Here is an 11,562-nt window from a genome sequence, read left to right on the forward strand (position 1 = left end):
GCTAGCCATCATCTGAGCTTTCAGTAAGTCATAACCTTTTTGCTGTGGAGGGTCTTACCTTGATGTTGATGGCTGATGACTGATCAGGGTGATGGTTGGTGAAGGCTGGGGTGGTGTGCCAATTTCTGAAATAGGGCAACAATAAAGTTTGCAGCATCAATTGACTTTTTTTTTTTTGAGGGGTGTACATTTTATTGGAAACCTTGAGTACTCTTCAGATGGAACACGATGTCTTCAATCAAGGATCTCATGTGGCCTACAGAGCAAACTGAAATTTTTTGATTAGGGGCAAAGAGAGGGACAGCATGGAAAATGAGTGCTTAGTGTGTCAAAAGAACCCCCTCACCAATGCTCTTCAGTCAGCAGCTATCAGCTTTTGCCATAGTTTCTTCAATGGGTCCCATCATATAGAAGGCCTGTTCTGGGAGATGGTCATATTCACCTGCCAAAATCTGCTAGAATCCTTTGATGGTCTCCTTTATAGGTACCAGCTTCCCCATATGACATATGAAAACTTCAGCAACCTGGAATGGCTGACACAAGAAACTCTGTATTTTCCATGCACGGGACACAGTCAACTTGTCTTGCTCAGAAAATTCATTCATACTCAGGATGGCAATGATGTCCTAGAGCAATTTGTAGTCCTGTGGGATCTTTTGAACCCCATGGGCAACATCATAATACACATTTCCAACAACATTGGGATCCATGATTCGAGAAGTGGAATCCAGAGGATCTATAGCTGGATAGATGCCCAACTCAGCAATAGCATGGGACAGCACAGTGGTAGTGGGCAAAGACAGTGGCAAGGCAGGGTCAGCCAAGTCATCAGCAGGCACAAAAATAGCCTATAATCCCTTCTTGGTGGTGGCGATTCTTTTCTATATGATACCCATGTCAGTGGCCAGGGAAGACTGACAGCACACAGCAGAAGAAATTCTGCCCAGTAAAGCAGACACCTCAGAGCCAGCCTAGGTGAAGCTAAAGGTATTAACAATAAAGAGCACTACGTCGTGACCCTCTTGGTCTCTGAAGTATTCAGCAATAATCAGTCCATTCAGAGCTGCCCAGGTATGAGCACCAAGTGGTTCATTCATTTGACCATGCACCAATGCCACACTGGAGGTAGCATCTTTTAAATTGATAATACTAGACCCAATCACTTCATGGTATAAATCATTGCCTTCACAGGTCCTCTCACCAACACTAGCAAATACAGAGTGACCACCATGGGCTTTGATGACATTAACTACATGATCAATACCATCTAGCCAACTCCAGCACCACCAAAGAGCCCAGTTTTGCCACCCTTAGCATAGGGAGCCAGAAGACCCACCAACTTGATACCAGTATCCAGAATTTCCTGCTCAACACTCATCTTTCTGAAATCAGGAGCCTCATCATGAATAGGTGCAAATTGTTTGCTTTTAATGGGACCTCCCTCATCAACAGGTTCTCCAATGACATTCATGATTCTGCCCAAGGCCTCAGAACCAACAGGGATTTTGACCGGTGCACCAGAATCCAGGACTTTCTGGTCTCTAACTAAGCCTTTGGTGCCATCCATGGCAATAGTCCTTACTGTGCTCTCACCCAAATGCTGGGCCACCTCCAAAACCAGCCTGATCTCTCTCCCCTGCACTTCCAGTGCATTTAGGAGGAGTGGGAAGGAGATGTTTGGGTGGCATAGTCTCTGGCAGGTGGAAGTACTGCCAGGATGGCCCACAGCAAGACCTGGACTTGGAGTAGCAGTGCTAAAGAGCCAAGTCCCCACAAGCCCCTGGAGGCTAAGGTAGCAGCTACAAAACCCAACATGGCAGATCCTGGGTGTGGACTCTACCTTTTCTTTTCACAAAGAGTTTCTCTGTAGCATGTGATGCTGTTTGATAGCATTTTACCCATAGTAGAACTTCTTTCAAAATTAGAGTCAATCCTTTCAAACCCTGCCACTGCTTTATCAACTAATAAGAATTAGAAAATCTTTTGTTGTCATTTCAACGATATTCATTGCATCTTCATCAAGAATAGTTTCCATCTCAAGCAACCACTGTGTTTGCTTATCCTTAAGAAGAGATTTCTCATACGTGAACATTTTATAATGAGATCGCAGCAATTCAGTCACATCGTCAGGCTCCATCTCTAATTCTAGTTCTCTTGCTATCTCCATCACAGTGGACTTATTTTCTCCATGGAAGTCTTGAACTTTTCAGAGTCTTCCATAAGGGTTAGAATTAAGTTCTTCCAAACTCCTTTTAATCTTGATATTTGGCCTCTTTCCATGAATCATAAGTGTTCTTAAGGGCATCTAGAATGGTGGACCCTTTCCTGAAGGTTTTCAATTTACTTTTCTCTAATCCATCAGAGGAATCACAGTCTATGGCAACTATAGCCTTATGAAATGTATTTCTTCAATAATAAGACTAGAAAGTTACTCCTTGATCCATGAGCTATAGAATGGATGTTGTGTTAGTAGGCATGAAAACAACATTAATATCACTATTCATCTCCATTAGAACTCTTGGGTGACCATGTACATTGTCAATGAGCAGTAGTATTTTGAAAGAAATCCTTTTTTGTTTTTAGCAGTAGGTTTCAATAGTGGGCTTAAAATATTCAGTAAACCATGTTGTAAATAGATGTGTTGCCATCCAGGCTTTGTTGTGCCATTTCTAGAGCACAGGTGGAGTAGATTTAGCATAATTCTTAGGCCCTAGAATTTTGAGAATGGTAAATGACCATTGGCTGCAACTTAAGTCACCAGCTGCATTAGACCCTAACAGGAGAGCCAGCTTGTCCTTTGAATCTTTGGAGCCAAGCACTGACTTCTCCTCTCTAGCCTTGAAAGTCCTAGATGGCATCTTTTTCCATATAAGCCTCTCTTGTTTACATTGAGAATCTGTTGTTTATTGCAATGACCTTCATTTATTATCTTTAGGTAGATTTTCTGGATAATTTGCTACCAGCTTCTACAGCACTTGCTGCTTCATCTTGTACTTTTATATTATGGAGATGGCTTCTTTCCTTAAACCTCATGAACTAACCTCTGCTACTTTCAAGCTTCTCTTCTATAGCTTTTTCACCTTTCTCAGACTTCACAGAATTGAAGAAAGCTAGGGCCTTTCTCTGGATTAGACTTTGGCTTAAGGTGATATTGTGGTTGGTTTTATCTTTTATCCAGACCACTCGAATTTTCTCCATATCGGCAATGAGGTTGTTTCACTTTCCTATCATTCATGTGTTCACTGAAGTAACACTTTTAATTTCCTTCAATAACTTTTCCTTTGCTTTCACAACTTGGCTAACTCTTTGGTGTAAGACACCTAGCCTTTGGCCTATCTTAGTTTTCAACATGCCTTCCTTACTAAGATTAATTATTTCTAACTTTTAATTTCAAGTGAGAGGCATGCAACTCTTCCTTTTATTTGAACACTTAGAGGCCATTGTAGGGCTCTTCAGCCTAACTTCAATATTACCATGTTTCAGGAAATAGGCCTGAGGAAAGGGAGAGAGACAGGGGTAGCCAGTCAGTGGAGCAGTCAAAATACACAGTACATTTAGTGATTAAGTTCACTGTCTTAATTGGGTGTAGTTTATGACACCTGAAAACAATTACAATAGAAACATCAAGGATCACTGATTACAAATTACCATAGCAAATATAATAATACTTTAAAAGTTTGAGGGCACCTGGGTGGCTCAGATGGTTAAGCGTCTGCCTTCGGCTCAGGTCATGATCTCAGGGTCTTGGGATCGAGTCCCGCATCGGCCTCCCTGCTCCTTGGGAGCCTGCTTCTCCCTCTGCCTCCCTCTCTCTCTCTCTGTCTCTCATGAATAAATAAATAAAATCTTAAAAAAAAAAGTTTGAAATATTGTGAGGATTACCAAAATATGACACAGAGACATGAAATGAGCAAATGCTGTGGAAAAATGGTGCTGGATAGACTTGCTTGACACAGGGTTGCCACAAATCTTCTATTTATAAAAAATGCAATATCTGTGAAACACAATAAAGCAACAGACAATAAAATGAGGGTATACCTATATATTTTTTTCAAGAACACACATTTACAAAATTTGCTAATGTTCTAAGCCACAATGGGAGGCTTAAAAAATGACAATGAATCAATATCACAGAGGTGACATTCTGTGATCCCAATGTGACAGCAAAAGTATTGTATCCAAACTCTTTTCATTTGGAAATATCAAAACATATTTCTAAATAACTAATTGGTAATAGAAATTGTAATTGAAATAAACTAAGGATTAGAATTGAAGGAACTTGAAAGCTTTATACATTATCACAGAGACGACCAAACAAAGCTTGACCTGAGGGAAAGTTATACCATCAGTACACATTACATATCAAAAAATAATACACACACATATATATGTACATATATATATAAGGTATGACTTAAGCATTTTGCCTACAAAATCAGAAAAAGTAAAATCACAAATTTACAAAAATGATTGATTTAAGAAAAATAAGAATTAGAACTTCTAAAAGAAAAAGCAAAAACCCAAAGACAGAACTGTCAAGAACAAAATCTATAAATTTAAGAATAATGATAAAATAATATATTATTTTGACTTAGAAAGGAAGAAAGCATAGATAAGTAACAATGGAATTGGAAGGAAGAGTATAACTATGTACAGAATGGCAAAAAGAAAATCATATTAAAAAAAAAACAGTCCAAAGTAGTAAAAATTTAAGTAAACATTTACTAGAAAAATGTATCTTAAAACATTTTTTGAAATTGATTTCTAAATATTAATGAAATCAAATTGGCAATTAAAAGTTTAACCACAAAAATATAGTTGTTTTTCAGATGAGTTTTATCAAACTCGAGGATCATACCAAAAACTAGTATATTTTATGAATGCAGATATATGTTACAAAGTATAAAGTCATGAATGTCATTAATACAGTTACCTGTAATTATCTTTGCAAGGAAAGAAGCATGAAGAGATGGAGAATAGAACTTTAGTAGTTTGTTTAATTGCCTAAAAAGAGAAAATAGACATTTGAAAAAATAAGAAAAAATGTTAAATGTATCTTTAATCTGTGTGTTGGGTAAGGAGGGGTTCAGAACAAATTTCTCCAAAATGTGCCATGTAGGCTTGTGAGATATTTTGAGGTAAAAGCAATCAAGACCCAGCAAACTCAAGAAAAATTTCACGTCTCCCTAAACTACCTAAGATAATTTAGATAGGGGCCTGGCCCAGAAAGAGAGCTATTACCAAAAGACAACTTTTTTATCTGAATGAACTATCTGTATGGCAGGATGAACATCTGATTATCATTTTTTCTTCTTTTTGTCCTATGAATCACCCTCTTCATCTTTGAAACCCCATGCCTCGATCCCATTCCTCTGCTCAAGATGGCATATAAACCTCAATTGACCAGCTTGTCCTTGGGTTTCATATTCTTATGGGGCCCCCATATGTTACACATTTTTTTCTCCTGCTCATCTTTTTTTATGTTAATGTGATTATTAATAGACCAAGGAACTTAGAAAGTTAGAAGGGAATTCTTTTTCTCCTTAAGAGGTACATAAGTATATGTTTTGTTTTTCTGCAATTTGTATGTTTCAAATTTTATTTAAAAGATAAATATGAAAAACAGAGTGTGGATAGTAATATATAAGCATAAGCTAATGAAGTGCTTACAAAAATATGTTAAGCAAGGTGGGGAAGTAGAAGTGTCACAGATTGAAAGCACTATTTTTCTACTTTATATGGTTGATGAACAGCTTGAACAAAAATACATTTTGCTAAGAATTTCATATCATTAGGCAATCAGGCAAAGGGCAAGAAGAGTTTTTATTGAACTCTGGTCATTTTTCAGGCATTCCATTTTCCATGAACGTGACATATATGACCTAATTAATCTTCACTCTGATTCCATAGAGAAGTAACATACCCAACATGCAGGGAATATATGACTCAAGGAAAGGTAAATAATCGGCCTAATTTCAATTTTGAGTAATTGGTGGAAAAGGGATTTGAAACCACGTCAGTTTAACTCCAAAATGTATGTCCTTTTCATTATAGCTTAGTAATAACCTGATGATGATGATGATTGATGATGATGGTAGATACTATGACACTGTGTTTAGGCACTGAATAAAGTGCTTACATATGTGGTATCTCAATTAATTCTCAAAGGAGCTGTTCATTGTATTCTCTCATTTTACAATAAGGAATTTGAGGTTTAGAGAGATCAAATAAAGCATCCAGTGTGTCACTGCCAGTGTGCTCCAGAACCACAAATACAGCCTAGTTTGAAGTCAAGGACTGTGACATTAAATACTAGATTGACTCTCATAAAGTAAGTTAGAATCTGGTTTTAGGTGAGACAGAGCCAGATTTAATGTATCTGCCATACACAAGACAGTATTTAGGAGAAGTCCTCTTTGAGACTTCCTGACAAGGTCAAAAAGTCTAATGCTTTCTCTACTCTAAGAGAAGACACCATGGTCAAGACATCCAGTGCATGGAAATGCTGTACTTGATCTGCAAGTACACATGAATCATGGTAAGCAGAGTATTTCACATAAGCCATTTAACTTTTTTCTGACTGTCCTTTACCTCAAGCCTTAACACCAGACTCTGATTTTTAGTTGGCAGAAACAGTGGCATCTTTAAGGGATATTATGTTTTATGTGTTCACACAGATCTATCTTGGTGTCAGATGGAATGGACACCAGATCATCCTCCATCTGCAGACCTGGGTTCCTTCCTGATTCAGAGTACAGGGAATCTCTTACAGAAGGAACTCAGCCTCTCTGAATACCAGTTTCCTCATCATTAACATGGAGGTAAGTAAGGCCATGAGGTATATGAAAAGTCTATTGCAAACTGCAAATTATCATTTAACATTGTTTACTATAATTTTGGGGGACAATGCTTTATTTTTTATCTACTTTTCTTCCTTCAAGGAGAACTATGGTTCCTCTTCTGCCTTCCCTTCTTCCCTGTCCAGGGAAATTCTTATTTTTACATAAAAAGGGGAGAAAGAACAGAATTGATCAGATCTGTTCAGCACCTCTGCCTTTGTTTCCATATTCTATTTCATTAACCATCAGAAAATCAAATTTCAAAATTTCAGCTTTTAGAGATATTTAATGAGAATGGGATTGCAGAACTGGAGAACAAGTTAGAAGCCATGACTGGGGAATATTTACTTACAGAAAGTGGATGAAACAGAGAGGGTTGGGAGAGAAGATATAAGAGGAAACACAAGAGGGGAAGAGGACAAGGTGAGGAGATGGGAAGGGAGGGGAGAAGAGAGGAAAACAATCAAGAAAAAGACATACAACATTGGGAATCAATCCCACATATATAATTACATGGTTTTAGAAAGTAGACAAATTAAGAGGGTGGCAGAATAGAAGCAATGAGAAAGTTAAAAAGATAGTAAAAAGATTAGGATAATTGTGTCAATAATATAGTTTCAGTATAATATGGTATCAATAGCCACAAATTATTGAGGGTGTAATATGGACTGTGTTACTTGTTGCACATATTTAACTAATTGTCAAAAGAACCTCTACTGCCATTTAATCAGAGATTAGTAGATTGGTACTGATTGACTCAGTTATGTCTAGAGCAATAGGGTCACATATCACAAACCTAACCATGCATATGCTGAGACATCACAGGGAAGAGACAGCTATACTTCAAAAGAAGAAATAGGCACCAAAACAAAGAACTGGATCAAATTTTTTAAAATTTAGCTAATTTTTGTGGTAATTACATGGGTCGATATAGGTGAAATATAACCACAGATTCTACAGTTGTTTATAAACATTCATAAATGAACACTGACATAGCTGTCAGAGGAATTTGTAATAGTGATCTATCATTTAAGGTCCTGCTGACCCTTGCAGACACGTAATCAACTCTCAAAGTCTCAACATCCATCTCCTCTCTCTCTCTCTCTTTCTTTCTTTTTGTCTCCCACCCCCCTCCTTCTTGTTGAACCCTATTCCGAAATAGTTATAAATAGCTATTGTCAGCAACACATTTTTTTTAAATTTACCAATTCTTAAACCAGATCCAGTAGAATAGATATTTTCATAAGCAGACAGGCACTGACCATGCTAGTTTTCTTCTCCCAATTTTTACTAATCAGACGACCATAAAATCATCCCCCTTAACTATTTTCCCCTTCCCCAAGTGGCTTCAGGTTATTAAACCTTCTCATAACAGGAGTAGTCACACACACACACACACACACACACACACACACACGCTAAATGTATTCGATACAGATTGAATATAGTAGTTCTTAAACTTTTTGTTGTTCTGATCTTTGGTTGTAGTGGCTAATGCAAACATAGATTCAACATCAACATATGATGAAAACTTTAAGTGGCTAAAATTCCCTTGAAACAATGCAGAGGAAAGATTTTTAAAACTTGAGGAAACAGAAATGCTTGATGGATTTATTATTTGTTTGAAAAAAATTCAAACCCAAGCAAAAAATATTCAAACCCAAGATTAAGCAGAAAAGGAAAGCTAATCCCAATGCTTAGAACAGAGCTGACTTGAGATTTCTTCCTTGGGCATATTGGCCAGGATAATAAACCCAAAGAAAGTTCATGAAGGAGAAGAACATGCTTACATGCTCTTTTACCATCAACTCTTTATAAAGCTCCAATCACTTCAAGCAAGGTTTCCAGACTAGGAAACCAAATATTACTCTCAAGCTTGTCTCAATGCCAGCATTTGGGACTTAAAGGAATCCAAAAGGGAAAGAGTAAAGAAAGAAAAATTAATTGTATTCCTGTAAAGAAAATGAACAGACCCATACTTCTCCAAGCTTTTTTTTTAATCCTCTTGGTCTGTGATCATTAAGTCCTTTGGGAGTGCAAACCCTGTGGTTATGGCGCCTTAAATTATCCTGGCATTTGGCCAATAAAGATTTGTAATTCTAATCTGTACAGTTAAAAAGTAGTAATGGGATGAGACTGAAAGAAAATGCTTCCTCTCCTTTAGATTCTTAACTAGATCTTGTACAATTAAAGAGAAATGACTTTCTAACAGACATTTTAATAAATTGTTACAATCTGCAATTTCTCTGAATGCTCCCACTCTTCTAAGAACCTTGTGCTATTATGTCATTGTTGCTAAAACTTTCAGCTCTAGGTACATTTCCACTTCTCAGAACACTCTATCTCTCCTTGTCAGCCAGCTAGATACTCTAAATGAATTATAAAGGTTAAAGATGGTTTTGTCTTTCTTCTCCTTTCGCCTGACAACAAGAAGTGAAATAGGTAGAATTATGACTCCTCTCAGTTAATTTCTTTTCTCTTTTTTAACAGTTGCCTGTGAAGATCTTCCAGTGCCTCTATAAACTCTCACAGAAGTGGGATTAGATGTCAGAGTTGAAGCTTCCAGGAGAACCTCTGAGAGCTGAAGTATGTCAGGTAAAGATGGTTTATAGCTGTTGAGTCTCAAGAGGGTGCTCTTGGTCTTATGCCCAGAATACAATAAAAAGCTTCGGGTTCTAGCCAAAAGCTTCACGGGTGGTGTTGTTATAGGCTGAAGCAGTTTGAAATTCAAAAGTTCAATCTTAGCCTGAGGTCAGTCTCTTCTGAATGTTTAATATATGGCCAAGCAGATTTTATATTTTTAAATAACTAATATAAATGAGAATATTTGGAAGCTGGAATAGCACAGATGTGTGTGTCTATGTGTGTCTATGTGTGTGTGTTGGCTTAAGCAGTTGGGAGTGAGGTGGGGACGAAAGCAGCTGTAACATGAAGAGTATAAGTTGAAACCTTGGAAGATCTGAACAAGTGAATGTGTGAGCAACCTCAGGTGTCTGGTAGTTTTATGAGTTGGAAACCAGGAATGGTTCCTTTACTGTAGTCTAGTTAATTTCTATGAGTGACAAAGAATAGAAACTTTAGGGCACAGCGCTGAGAGAGAGCTCCTTGACACTGGTTGTTGCAAGTCTAGCAAAACATAAGCATTAAATGCTGTTAATCAGAGACTCAGAAATCAAATGAAGTGAATTATTGCTGTGATTGCAATGCAAACTCCACCATCAGTACTAGGGTAACTGCTCTGGAGTGGTACAAGTATGGGAGTCTAAGGAGATGTACTCAGGGAAGGAAAGAAAAAATTAGAAGACTGGTGGCTGTTTGCCTGCAGGGAACATTGCTTCCCATTCAGAGCCTCACAGCCCTCAGTGCTGACTCTGGCTGCATGCTGATGGAAACTTGGAAAATCTTGTGGCAGTTGATGTTTGCTTATTCTTTCACATATCAACTTCTAAAACTCCATTAGACCGTAATGAAGGAAAATCAGAAATTGACCTAAGTGGAATGAACTTTTTTCTTACTCTCTTCCTCTCTCTCCTTCTCAAAATTTTATTGAAATTTAACTGTGACAGCAATGTGGATTTTATTTTATTTTGTGTTATTTTATTTTATTTTAAAGCATGAATGGACATGATTTCTCTAAGCTTTCTCCAAGAGAAAGTTGGGCACAGGTATTTAAGGTGATATCAAATAAAACGTGTGGGCTGTTGAGAATCTGTAAGACTTTGAAGATATAGATATAGATATGTGGATATATAGTTTCAAGAAACTCCACATTGCCTAGTCTTATTTCCCATGGTCAAAAATCAGAGTTCCCTTTAGATAGATGTTTGCTTTCCTCTTCCTTGGAACTCATTTTAAAAGCAACATAATATAGGTTGAAAATCTCAGGATTTTAGGCAGAAGACATTGGTTCTATTTCCATTTTTTGACCTTGTGACCTTGGATTAATCATTTAACTTTTTTTGTTGTTTGTTTTTCTTTTGTCTAAATTGAGTATCAAGATATTTATAAGATTTAAATAAAATAACGTGACGGTAATTGTAAGGAGTAATATAGCCAGTGTAGATAGCATTCTGTACAGCAAAAATTACTTAACATTGCACCACAAGATAAGAACAACTTATAAGTAATATGTATTTAACAAACATTAATATAATCAGTAACTAAAGAATGCATAAGATTCATATTTTTAAATTACACATAAATAAGAAAATATTTACATAAAAATTCTTATGTTAATCCATCAGTCAGGAATCTTACTATTAGCAGCTAGGAGTGCCTCTGAGTGCTTAGGGCAGAGAATGAATTTATTGAATGGATACTGGTTGGCTCCCAGAATCACTGAGAGGTCTTATAACCATGATCAGTGGCCACAGGACCAGAAACAAATCCCAAACAAGCTGTAGAACCAGCATAGTGGGAATACCACTACAGGGTACTCTAATGCTTCAGCCTGCACAGCTGTCATCAATGACCACCTTGACTGTCCCTGCTGCTCCAAGAACTTCACTTTTCTATAACTACAAAATCAAGAAAAAGGATTATCCTGATTCCTTCTGGTATTCTTATTAGTTCCCAATTCATTATCAAGGGTTGATCTATCTGGTTTGAGGAGCCTAGCTTTCTGATTCCTAGCTGCAAGAGAGTTTGAAAAAGTATCTGGTATATTCAGCACCTATTTTAGGTGCTGAATATATATGACAGATTGCATCTGTCATTTATCAAG

General features: G+C 37.2%; 1 pseudogene; it reads right to left on the minus strand.

The window, feature by feature from the left end:
* Window positions 1-359: 359 nt before the first annotated feature.
* Window positions 360-1,815, minus strand: LOC110582691 (annotated as a pseudogene).
* Window positions 1,816-11,562: the final 9,747 nt, after the last annotated feature.

The sequence above is a fragment of the Neomonachus schauinslandi genome, chromosome 1 (assembly GCF_002201575.2).
Source record: "Neomonachus schauinslandi chromosome 1, ASM220157v2, whole genome shotgun sequence".
NCBI classification, from domain to species: Eukaryota; Metazoa; Chordata; class Mammalia; order Carnivora; family Phocidae; genus Neomonachus; species Neomonachus schauinslandi.